This window comes from Cupressus sempervirens, chromosome 2 (genome assembly GCF_028749045.1).
Source record: "Cupressus sempervirens isolate cs-2001-9-10 chromosome 2, ASM2874904v1, whole genome shotgun sequence".
Classification (NCBI taxonomy): Eukaryota; Viridiplantae; Streptophyta; class Pinopsida; order Cupressales; family Cupressaceae; genus Cupressus; species Cupressus sempervirens.
This window is the reverse complement of record NC_143119.1, coordinates 711,620,382-711,633,950: the sequence shown is the minus strand read 5'-3', so window position 1 is coordinate 711,633,950 and position 13,569 is coordinate 711,620,382. Positions and strand designations below refer to the sequence as shown.

Genomic DNA, 13,569 nt, shown 5'->3' with positions numbered 1-13,569 from the left:
ACTATGCCGGAAATATAATCGCAATAAAGACACTCCTTACAGATGATCTATTTATTGCATTTCAATTTTGGAATGACATATAAATTTGCTCCGTAATTCAATCCATAGGCTTTGTTCAAAACTTCATTTCTCTGCCAATAAAAGAATATAATCTATCAAAGCGCATAGAATATAATTTTTTTTTAAAATAAAAAATGAATTGTCCCTTTCCCTTGGTTTTTTACATCTATATTTATAGCCCAAGAGAAGGTGCTAAACTCTCCTTATAACACTGTGAACTTTCATAACAAATCACGGATCATTTGTTATATATCGTGAGCCAGAATTAATATAGTTTGGTTTTACTTAAGGAATTAAATCATCTTCGAATGTTTGGAACTATGGTATAAGCAGGTGCACAGGCTGGAAATATAAATTCTTCTCTCGCAGCATCCACTTTTAAAGTTCGAACGTACTTTTCCAACCTTGGAATAATATTTGACTTCATATATATATATTTCTTGAATTCCAAGCGGATTCACATGTTTTCCCAGAACATTATCAGGCCTCTACATACCAAGATGTCTTGCTGTGTGCAACTGGAATTAATATCATTGACTCCTTATTTGTCTCTATGCCTGGAAATCACTCCGGATGAAGAACAACTTCCGCAACATATCATTGGGCACTCGTATCCTCAAAATTTTCACATTCAAGGTCTTTCTCAGATGCATCTGAACGTTAGACTTCTTCACAAATCAAGTTTGGTGATATCTCCGGGCACATAGCGAGCAAGCATCATCTTATCCTTATGCGTTTGAAAATACCTGCGAGAGACACACAACACGCAATCAGGTTATAATCGATAAGCATAAATACCGTAAGACTTCATGTAATGATCTCCAAACAAACTCTTCAGGTCCACGCCATTTTCAATTGCTGTGTGCATCCATTTTGTTTGCCATCTGCTCTTCACGGGATTCATCTTCTTCCAAGAGAGTATCTTTAATGCCTAGGTCAACATCTTTCAATTCTCTTCCATTTGGTTTTGTACCTTCAACAACACTTATCTCTTGGACCTTTAAAGATTCAGATTGATTTTCAATATTGCTAGTATCTGGTAGACAACTCTGTGAATAACATTTTTCTCTGTTTGGATATTTGTAATGTTATCTCCCTGGCTATTACATCTTACAATATTCACAGATTTGACAGTACCAAACCTAGTACACTCAAGACAGATATCTTCTGAGATTTCTTATATTTCCTCTTCAGAAAATTGCAGTAGCTCCTCTTTGGTTAGCAAATTCTTTAGTTTCAAAATTTGAGTAGGCTTCTGCATGAGTGCCTTTGCAAACTCTGGGATAGCATAATTTGGAAGAAATTCAACCTCAACATTTGCACCAGGAGTAGCCTGAACCACAGTGATAATGACACCTCCTAACCTCATACCATTCAGCCCCGCAGAGGCTTTAGAAGTGACAGATTGATCGACATAATCAAAGAATGCAAAAGATCTGTTTGTGTCAACTTCCAAGTGCCAGGCTTTCAGCTGTCCAAATGCAGTGACAATCTCTTTGACCTTATCAGAACAAAGCAAGCTTGGAATCCCTCCAATAAAGATCTTGTAAGGAGAATCAACAATAGTGCTGGATATCAAGTCAACCGCAGGCAAAGTTTCCTCAGAACCTCCATTTGCTGGCTCAGCATAATCTTTGGGTTGTTTGATTTTCAGATTATTTCCATTCATTGTTATGCCGTCTAACAAAAGTGTTGCAGTTGCATCTTCTGGTGTTAGAAACTCTGCATAAGCTTGATTTTTATCTTCACTAACAAAACAGCTAATACAGGGCTTAGTTCCTGGAAGGTGGTTGACACTTTTTTACAGCAACACAGAATTGAGGAACTCCATAAGGTCTCCTTCAGACACCGAGGGATGCAGATTATTCACAACTATTCTTGTTGCTGGCCTTGTTGATTGTGTGAGTTCAATGGTGCCCATCATTGAATCTACTTGTTGAGAGATAGATGGGACAAACTGAGATGCAGACACACTAGGAGTTTGCAAATTTGATGTACTCAAGGAAACAGTAGCTAATGTGGGTGTAACTGAAGATGCATTCATTTGCTGCTGAAGGTTCCTCTTATATGGCTGAGTCTCTAAATACACTGGTCCCAATTCTCTGTATATGTCAATGCTGCATGTAAATTTCACATCTGCATAGTGTTCAAATAGGAATCCGAAAACAAGCTCTTGTTTGAGGTGAGTAATCCTTGTTATGATCTGAAAATGGGATATTGATCTCCAACATGTCTTCACAAATGGAGACTCTAAATCTTGTGAAAATCTAGGCTCCATCAGTGTCAACCAAGTACATTAGGGATACAATGATTTGTCTATATAGTGTAGGATATGCAATTCAGGATGCAACTGCTGCTTCCTTCAACTTATGTAGGTTTGTTTCCACAGGTGTGGACGTAGGCATATTGTTCAACATTCCAAACCTTTTCAAAATGCCAATAGTATATTTCCCTTGATTTAGGACATCATTATGTTTCTGCCAAACTTCTGATCCCAAAAGGTAGTGTAGTAGACCTAGATCCTTCATATAAAATTCTGAAGCCAAATCCTTCTTGTATTGAGCAATTAAGTGATCTTCTCTTGTGATCAGCAGGTCATCAACATATAGAATTAATATCAACATGTCACCTTTAATAACTTTAAAGTAGAGACTTGGATCGGCTTCATTCTTAGAGAATCCTATTCCTGTAAGGTATTTGTCAATTCAATTGTACTAGGCTCTAGGAGCCTATTTAAGCCTATATAGGGCTTTCTTCAATTTGTATACATGGGATGCTGCATCATAAATCACAAATCCGTTTGGTTGTTCTAGAAAGACTTCCTCTTCGATAGTTCTATTAAAAAATGCTGCCTTTACATCCATTTGGTGTACCTTCCAACCCTTTGCTGCAACAATGGCTAAAATTGCTCTAACAGACATATATCTGGCATTTGATGCAAATGTCTCCTCATTATCAATTCCCTCCTTTTGTGAGAAACCTCTTGCAACAAAACTTGCCTTATATTTCTCTAGACTGCCGTCTGCAACATGTTTAATTTTGAAGAGCGATTTATAGGTAACAACAGATTTCCCTTCAGGTCTAGGTACTATGTCCCGCACATCATTTTTTAGAATGGACTGAAATTCTTCTATCATGGCATCTTTTGATACTTGGTGTTTAAGAGTGTCAATTACACTAGTAGGTTCTGAATTTGAAATCTCATTCATTAGTGCCATGTAGTTTGATAATATATTTGGCCTCTTACTCTCTCTAGAAGTGCCTTTTAGTGCAGCGAAGTTTTTTGCTTCCTCAACAACTTTTCTAGCCAAAAGTGGTTGTTTTTACTTGTTAACATTAGGATTTTGCTCCCTCCAAATCTCAAAACTAGTATTGTTTTCATTTAGATTTTATTCTAATTGCTCCCTTTGAGTCTTAGAGTGAGGATCTTCTTCCATGTTCTTAGCAGAGCCTTGAATTTCCAGTTGATCCGAGCCCTTAGACCTTTTAAATGCAATGTCTTTCTAAAAAATGACATCTATGCATAGCTCTACTTGGCCTTGATTAGGTAGGTAAATTCTATAGCCTTTAGAAGTTTCATTGTAACGTACAAAAATCCCTTTTCTCTGTAGGTATATGTATATACACAGGACATCCAAATATCCTAAGGTGGCTTATATCAGTTGTTATCTTGGTAAAGGCCTCTTCTGGTGTCTTATTATCAAGATGTGAGTGAGGACATCTATTTCGTATGTAGACAGTTGTTCTTGATGCTTCTGCCCAAAATGAAGTGTCAAGATTCTGGTCATACATCATTGATTTTGCTGCTTCCACAATGGTCCTGTTTTCCCTCTCAGCTACCCCATTTTGTTGAGGATTATAGGGTACAATGAACTCTTTAATCTTGACATTAATACAGAACTCTTTAAAGATTTTGGAGGTGAATTCTTTCCCATTATCAGTTCTTAGGGTCTTAACTATCTTGCCAGAGGAGTTTTCTGTTAGGGCCTTGAATCCTTTGAATTTCTTAAGGATCTTTTTTGACTCTTTGCATTCTAGTAAGTAGATCCACATAAATCTGAATTGACTAGTTCCAATACATTATCAGTTTTGCTTAAGCTATTTTGCAAAGATCCTTTAGTGTTCTTCCCTAATGCACAACCCTTACATGTTCCATACTCCTTTTACAGGATGTGCAGAGGCATCTTCGATGGTTACCTCTTCCTCATTTCTTCAACCATATTCTCTAGATGTTCTTGGGATGTGCTGAATAGAATAGGAACTTCTCAGGATCTTCTTTTGTATTTGTTTTCTTGACTTTAGCATAGGATGCTTGTTTCTTAAGTTTGTGAGCGCTTTTGGCAGCATAAGGTCCATATTCATCACATCTAAAGCATTGGACTTGTGAAACAACTCTTTCCTTGCCCTTTCCATCAAAATGTTTTTTCCTTTTGAAATTCTTATTCTTTCCTTTCTTTTGGTGTTTAGCATTTAGAACATTAAGGTCTTCATTTATGGATTTTTTTTGATTCCTTTTGGTAACTGCCTCGCTTCTTGTAAACAGCCAGATCTTAGATGGTCTAACTTTGGGAGTTTTGACCTTGCACTTATGCCTTGCTTGAATGATTCCCATGAGTTTGGTAACCCACTTAGAGCTATAAGGGATTATTCTTTGCTTTCTATCTCATGCCCTATGTTTGATAGTTGATCCCTCAATTATATTATTCTCATGAAGTAGGCCGTCACATATTCTCCTTTATTCATACTTATGTGATTCAACTGTGTTTTGAGTGCAAGGGTTCTGCCTGTATTATTTATCTCGAAGGTGCTCTCTGGAGATTTTAACATAAGGTATGTAGTTGTCTGTTTTGCTAGAACAGGTACTATGTGGTCTGTCACAGAATCTGCTATTAATCTCATAGCTTTCTTGTTATTTTCAATTCATTGGGATTTTTTAGGCTCATGTGCAGGTTTTGACCTTTTATCTTTCACATATGAATCTACTTTGTGCTCATCCAATATCATCATGATTCTTAATTTCCATGCTATGAAGTTGTTGGCTCCCTCAAGGCGATCTTCAAACCTGATTGGATTTGTCATTTTGAATGAAAGAAGTGTGACAGAACTCTATCAGCGAAGGTATTCAAATTTCTTAAGTTTACCTTTGATCATCTTCTTACCAAGTCTCTGATACCATGTGAAATTTTTGGTAAACTTATTAAGACTGCTATAATCTCACTTGCAAAATACTCATTTTGTTGTCCTCTCTTATTGGTTCAGACGATTACAGTTCTAATACACTATTCAGACTTAACGATTTTATTCTGGATTTAAAAGCTCTTGTTATTTCTGATATCTGATGCAGATATAGATTGATTTTATGTTTTTTATTGTTCTATTTGCTAGCAACGATATCACATATATAGCCCTTTGAAAGGGCAGTCATAACTATAGATAAGAAACAGACATGATGTTTCAAACTGATTTATGATTAGTCTTGACTCTAACCAATAGTTTGATAAACGAACTAATCCATGTATATCAAATGCAGATTGACGATAATGCATATTAATGATGCATGTTCGAGACCGAGAGATGATAGAGGATTTCGAACCTGGAAGTGTTTGTAGTCAAATCATAGTTGAAAGGATCCATGCATGTATAGTTATCAGATTTATCATTCTTTTGTCCTGACCAATGCTACTAATTTTAACACGCGACTATGGATTTGGGATATTTATTTGTCCAAGCAACTACTTCGAATATGAAATTTTGTGCATGTATACGATACCCTAGAGTGCTAAATCTGCAAGGTGAGCATTGTTGGGTGGGTCCACTATTAGTATCAACGGGTTTTAGAGTTTGTTGTGAATAGTTGCTGAGCATAGGAAGGAGGAATATACTTTTGAGCAGAAGCCTTAGTTGATAACATATTGAGCTTCTTGTGTTCTGCGTGTAATCTGGAGTAGTTAATATGATTTGGCTTGGTTCTTCTCTTTGGTGTTTGCAACTTGTCCTCACATTCCCCATAGAAAATGCGAAGAATGCTACTGCCATATAAAGGATTGATTCCCCTATCATTATGGGCATCCTATTTAGGCCATGAATTTTTTTTTGGGTGAAGGCTTCTATTTCAATGGAGGATTGTCAATGGCAACCTATTTCTATTAATGTGAACTTTGAAATTATATGCAGCGGTGAAAGTAATATATTCGATGCTCTTATATTAATCGATCCAATGCTCTAATATTGTAAGAATTAATTGGTGTGGGCTCAATGTGTATTTTGACGAGTATATGATAATGAAGATACAAATTCTTAATACATATAGGAAAGTGCAAGATATTTGCTACCTCTTTGTGGTTTTGGAGACAGGTTGTTCCTACGATTGACTAAGAAGAATGTATGCATCTTTCTTCTGTGAATGTTTATTTGGAACATAGCTATTTCAGTATACATTGTTGGGTGTTGGTTGATTATTTTCACCAAGCTTAATTTCTGGTGTATCGGAATAGCTTATTTACAGAGGAGAAAAGATTGTGAGGGATATTAAGTTGATGAAATTGGGAAACATGGTTTATGCACAACACTTCAACATCAAACATTTCATTCTTTATGTGTCATGAGTTTGTTATATGATACAATAAAGATTGTTTGGGCAGAGATAGTGGCACAGTTCCCAACTTAATAGTGACTAATATCTCCCAAATGTATCAGACCAAATCATAGAACGATTGATTCGATATTGTGGCTGAACATTTATGTCAATTGATAGAAAGATCACCTCTTTGAAATTTTGCTGAAGGTCTTTAGGTTGCATAGGAGGTGATGGTCAAAAGTTTTATTGACTGGAAGAAACTTGATTTGAAAGAAACCTCTGCTCTTGGCTCTTTGTTGAAGTTGCAGTAAACATCTCTAGGCAATTTGCTATAGTTGTCTTATATTCCAAAATACAAGAAGACTTTTTGACCAAGGCCTCAAAGGATCAATTGATTATTGTTCAATGACATATCAAACTATAAATCAATAAACTTTTGGTTTTACTAAGCTCATTGGTCTTGGTAATTTTGGCTCCAACACAACAAAGAACTATAAAAGTGATTTTTACTTTGGGAATGGTTTAGATTTGCTCAACAGAAAAGTCAGAAGAGAGCAACTTATTGGGAGTAGGTGAATAACCGATGTTCCATTCCCACTTGATGAACCATCTTTAGAAGGGAGATGTAAGGGAAGGGGCATCATCAGACTTTCAAATCTGAATCTTTTGATTTGATGCATATGGGCCTTCATGAGAGCAACTTGTATTAAGGATGTTGATGGGCAAAGGAATATTCTTCTAGGGAAAGAATGATGCATTTAGAATGTTGTTGAGTGATAACATAAAGACTATGAAATAAAGACAAGAAAAGGGGCTCTTTCATCTAGAGGGAGTAGATTGCAATGGAATTTTGTTCTAAGATCAAGATTGGTCTTTTAGATAATCTTTTTTTTTTGGTTGGTAATCACTTTTAATTGGAGCTATGAACCAGTGAGGCCACATTCTTGAGGGATCTCATCCTCATATTTGTCAGCATTTCGTTCTTTGCCGTCCTCTACCACCACCGTGCCATATACCTTATACCTCCTCAATCCTTATCACCCTGACTTCAAATTACTCTATCTACTTTATCCTTCCATTACCTTATCACTCCAAACTCCTTAATCATATCACTCCTTATGACTCCCGAAATGACTGCACCTGCTCACCTTATAACTCTTGAATAGGGCCGAGACCCTCGAAAAGCGCAAAACCTTATCACTCAATCTCCATTTTTTCCTCCTAAATACTCGGCAGTATCATTCACGGGCAACAAATTGGGGACCAACACCATCACATCGGCACGGGGACACATACACCTCTGAATTCCATGTCAACTCTACCACACGACCGGGCATCACCAACAAACCACCATCGTCGGGGGAGATCACGACATCGACCACACTAGAAATCATAACACCACACTCTGTTCGGATTCGAACATTTGACCTCATATAAGCGAGGCTTGTGACTTACCGTCACGCTCTGGGGTCATCCTTGTCTTTTAGATAATCTTATGATAGGAGTTCAAAAGTGATTAACTAGAGGATATACTTCAGTTGACATTGGAGGATTGTGGACATTTTGTTTCAGAGGGAGTGTAACAAGATCGAGGTGAAATTTCTTGTAATGCATTCTTCTCTGTGAGAAAGAAGTTTGAGGTGAAAGCTTTTGTTCCACCCTCTGACATGGTTCATGGTGGATATCTTGTGAGTTACTATAATTTTGCATATGTGGATTATGTCATGAAAGGTGACGATCTTTCAATGATGTGTTTGTGAGGTTGCTATTGTAAGGTGACGATCTTAACAATGGCTTAACCTGTTATCATGATGGACTACATTAAGTTGCTGTCCTAGAATGTGCTGAAGATCATTATAATGAATGTATCATGATGGATTACATTAAGTTGCTATACCAGAATGTGTCGGAGATCATGATACTTGTCATGATGGACTACATTAACTTCTTGTCTTTGAGATCATAACTGTTATGTCATAAACTATACTTAGTTGCTGTCCTAGAGTATGCCGAAGATCAAATAATCCATATCCTTCTAGGTTATGACATATTCTCTTTGTAGGCATCATGGACATGATGTTAGTGCAAATACCAAGAGAATATAAGTATGATGAATATCATATGGTTGATATTCCTTGTTGAATCATACTTTGGATGATATTGAAAGATAACATCTATTTTGATGCATATATGTTAATATCCTTAAATATGTTTTCTTTTAAGAATATTATATTGAGATGATATCTCTCTATATGCTTGAGAGCATAATGTGTTCTATAACAATCTTCCCTAGCTAAGAGGGAGTGTTAATGTTGTAGCTTCAGTTGGATTGAATTGATCTAGAGTTAATCCCCTGTGGTTATTGGTTAAACACTATTGCATTTGATTAATCATCAATTATATGTGTATATATTTATATATATAGTTGTTAATAATGTCTAATGGAAATTAACTTACATGAACCAATATTGATTGGCATAGAGACGTGTCTCTTCTACTCCTTTATATATGCATTCGGATCTACACTTGAATAACACATAAAAATATATATAGTGCCATTATATATGTAGTGATCTAGAAAATCAACACCTTTTGCATTAGGTTACGCATCGACACTTCCTATCATGTCAATTGAATCTTTTTTTTTTTTTTTCAAATAGTGGTAAACGCTTTGACCTGGAGCTATGAACCAGTGAGGCTACAAACAGGGGACCTCATCCCCATTAGATTTGAACCTTGATGTCAAGGATAACAACTCAACAACTTAACCATCACAACATGCCACTATTGGTTGTGTCAATTGAATTTAATTAAGAGGGTGGATCTTGGTTTTTCCCCTAAATGTGTTACATTGGTTGACCTTGCACAATATGTATTGTTCCCACGATGAAGGCATCCATGAACTATTTAGAGGATTCCATTTTACCCCTACATAGTATGTATTGCTCGCACAATGAAGGCATCCATCAATGATGTAGAGGTATTAGGGTAAATAACATAGTTTCGACACTTGTCGAGACTTGTTGAGGTGTGATCTAGGTGACCCTCAATGAGTCTAGGGGACTTGGTCTTGATCGAGTCTAGGGGAGATTTGCCGAACTCGTTGAGTACAAGTGAGTCTTGATGCTTAGACTTGGTCAGCTTCAAATTTTCTTTCAATCTCAAATTTTTAATCACTTTTGATATATCACACCAAAATATACATGAAAATAACATTTTACTCCCCACATATGCCTTAAAGTCGTCTCATTCTCTTCAATTGAATATTTAGATTAAATATAACATTTAAGTCACATTTCAATATGTATTTTTCCTTTCTTATACTTTAAGATATATTGCATATATATATTGGCAGGATGTGTGGTTTTAGATATTTAGGAGTTACAATGCAAATTCTAGGTTCTTGAAGATCTTATAAATTTTCAGACTTGGACAAATTTTTGTAATCAACAGGCTATGGTGCAAGGAAGGATGAAGAACTAGGGCCAAAGGCACACCCAGCTATCCAAACCACCTTGCTGAGTAAACACAACAGAAGAAAACAACAGATAACAACACCAAGGAGAGAGAACAAGATTTCTTTTATTGATTCATCAAATAATCAACCTACATGCCCAACTGTAAGGCTTTCTAGGTTACGGCTAGATACAAAATACAACTCAAGATCACGATCCAGCTTCAAATTCGCACTTTTAGGCACATATACTTAGAACTTTCTAAGCCCTCTAACTTCTCTTTAAAATTCTACCTCTAACCTAAGCTTAAGCACCCTATTTATACTTGCCAAAACGGCTTACAGAAGATTCTAGAACATTACATCAAAGAAAGGCTGACCTCAAAATGGTCAACACTCATCTCTAGAAAAGATCCTATTACTAAATTTACGATCTAAATTAAATACAAGAGTCGGCTCCAACTAAGAACCAAAACACAGACAACTTGGTCAAAGAAGGAATCAGACATCAGCAAATATGTTCACTCGACCAACACATGACAGCTTGGCCAACATTGGACAACTCGGTAGCAACTGGAACTTGACCAACACTAGACAACTTGGTCAATACTGGACAACTTGGCAGCAACTGGAACTTGGCCAACAATGGATAGCTCGACAGAAGGAACAAAAATGAGCAGGATTACAAGGCAACCCAGGATGCTTCTGCATTAGACAATCGAGGTTGAAAGAAATGATTCTCCTGAATCATTGAGATGTCACAACTTGAGTTGAATTCAACTCAAATTGAGAAATCCATAGAGCATCTTCCATTGGTCTATTCTTCCACTTCACCAAATACTCATAGTAATCTTTTCCTCTTGTGCTCTTACTAACTCTTTGATACCACCTGGTGCAAAGAATAATGAAGAACTAGGGCCAAAGGCACACCTTACATTCCAAACCACCTTGCAGAGTAAACACAACGAAAGCAAACAGCAAAGAACAACACCAAGGAGAGAGAGAACAAGATTCATTTATTGATTCATCAAATAATCATCCTACATGCCTAGCTGTCTTAGTTACGACCAAATACAAAATACAACTCAAGATCACGATCCAGCTTCAAATTCGTACTTTTAGGCACATATACTTAGAACTTTCTAAGCCCTCTAACTTCTCTCCGTAATTCTACCTCTAACCTAAGTGTAAGCACCTTATTTATACTTGCCAAAACGGCTTACAGAGGATTCTAGAACATTACATCAAAGAAAGGCCACCCTCAAAATGGTCAACACTCATCCCTAGACAAGATCCTATCACTAAATTCACGATCTAAATTAAATACAAGAATCGGCTCCAACTAAGAACTAAAACACAAACAACTCGGTCAAAGAAGGAACCGAGCATCAACAAATATGTTCACTCGGCCAACACTTGACAACTCGGTAGCAACTGGAACTCGGCCAACACTGGACAGCTCAACCAATACTGGACAACTCGGCAGCAATTGGAACTCGGCCAACATTGGATAGCTCGGTAGAAGTAACAAAAATGAGCAGGATTACAATGCAACCCAAGATGCTCCTGCATCTCGCTCTCTCTATCTCAATTACTTTATATGCCATGAGCTCTAGATCTGTCTCTCTTCTAGTGACTCTTCCTCAACCCCCTCTCTCCGCCACCCACTCTCTCCTCTCTCGACCCTTGCGATGGGCGCTAGCCTCAAGCTTGTTTTTGTGTTGTCTCCAAACCCCCATTGTTAGTTTGTGGTGATTGATTAGTGAAGTACTGTACATACTTAATAAATTCTCTGGGGAAAATTTTTTTAGGCTACTATTCATCAATGGTGGGCTACTATTCGTCAATTGGCTATTGTTTATATTCGACAATTTATAGCCGACATGTTGTAACTAATTTTAAGCCTAAAGCAGCAAAAATAGTTGTATAAAAGGGCTTAGGGTTAGGGATTGTTTAATAAGGTTTAATGCAAAAATTGGTTCTTGCGACGGTATTGAGCTGTAAGGGATTACGGATTGTAATAATATTGGACTTGCTGTTTGGTGGACGTAGGCCAGGGATTGGGTGAACCACGTTAAATCTTGGTGTCTTGTTTATTTTCTGATATTGTTTGTATTTGCATGTAATTGTTATTTCTATCTGTGGTTAAATCCTAATACCGATCAAACTATATGTCTAAGCAAGTAATAGTTTAGTGATGAATCACGATCATAAATTTCTTTATAATACATAATCCTTGTTACAGATCTCAACATATTCATAGTTAAAAATATTGTGGCTGCTACATCATCGAGGACCTACCTTAGACTTCGTAGGAAGGATTCATTCTCCTTTGAGCAGCTTAGCCATTGACTTGTTGTTTTTGTTTTGATATTTATTTGCAACATTTGATGTCATAGATTTCATATTCCATGAGTTTTGAACACATTTGACAATATTTATATATTTAAGTGTGCTATTTTCTCAAGCTACAATTTGCATTTATTCTTATTTGATTGGTTTATGCTTGTGTATGTGATCAAATTAACTTCTATTTGATATTTTATCTTTAAGATTTAACATGGGGTGCATGAAACGAGTTTTAAATCCTTAAAAAACTCTAAATTTTCTTCGGTTTTTTCACTTTTGCCAAGTTTTCCTTGAGTCTCGAGTCCTATGTTGAGGATGAGTCTTGTAATTTTAGTAACTAGATATTCTCATGCTCAGTGCAAATCTTTGGAATTGTACCAACAATCTGGTTTTAGTTATCAACATCCTTAATTATCTTTCATAAATTCAAATCTCTGGGAATAGTCTCTCGAGTTCAAGATAAGCTTGAATCGTAAGACAGGTAATCTGCTCTTTCTAAGTTGGCCTTTGATCATCCATAGTTTTGTGGATAAACTAATTTCACTGAGATCAACCCAAGAGGTGAAAGAAGATTTATGGCCACGTAAAGTCTTGAAGAAGATGAGAATAGGATAATTTAACTCATAAGGCGAATCTCACAAGAAAAGTAGATACCTCATCAGCGATTAATAAGGCTGATTTGGATGTTTACCATAGTTACACTGCCCTAGGGGACGAGTGGACGTTGGGATGGGGGGGAGGGTGACAGGGGACAAGGGGGGGTGTGTGTATAAGATATTATATATGCTGTACATGCGGTACTTAAAATGCTAGTTATGAAAAGATGTTTAATAGTATAAGACATAAAGATGTAAAGTACTAATTAAAAAAAAATTAAATACTTGGAAAATTGAAAATGAAAGTGGAACAATGAATGATAAATATCAAAATTTTAAATACTTGAATCAGCAAATGGAAGACTTCTAACTTCTATTATGTAAAAATTAAATAATAATCGTGATAGATATCAAAAGCATGAGTGTCTCATCATAAAGATGATTACATTGAGCAACATGATATGATATTCAATACGACTAATAGAATATTCAATTTTTTTTTTTTTCAAACAAACTTTATTGTTTCGGTTGGA

The 13,569-nt window shown here is 36.4% G+C and overlaps 1 protein-coding gene across 2 annotated transcripts in view; it reads left to right on the top strand.

Annotated features, from left to right (window-relative positions):
• ATS1 (phospholipid/glycerol acyltransferase family protein) overlaps positions 1–13,569 on the top strand; it is a 134,654-nt gene that overhangs the window by 15,564 nt on the left and 105,521 nt on the right. The gene's annotated exons all lie outside the window — the stretch shown is intronic.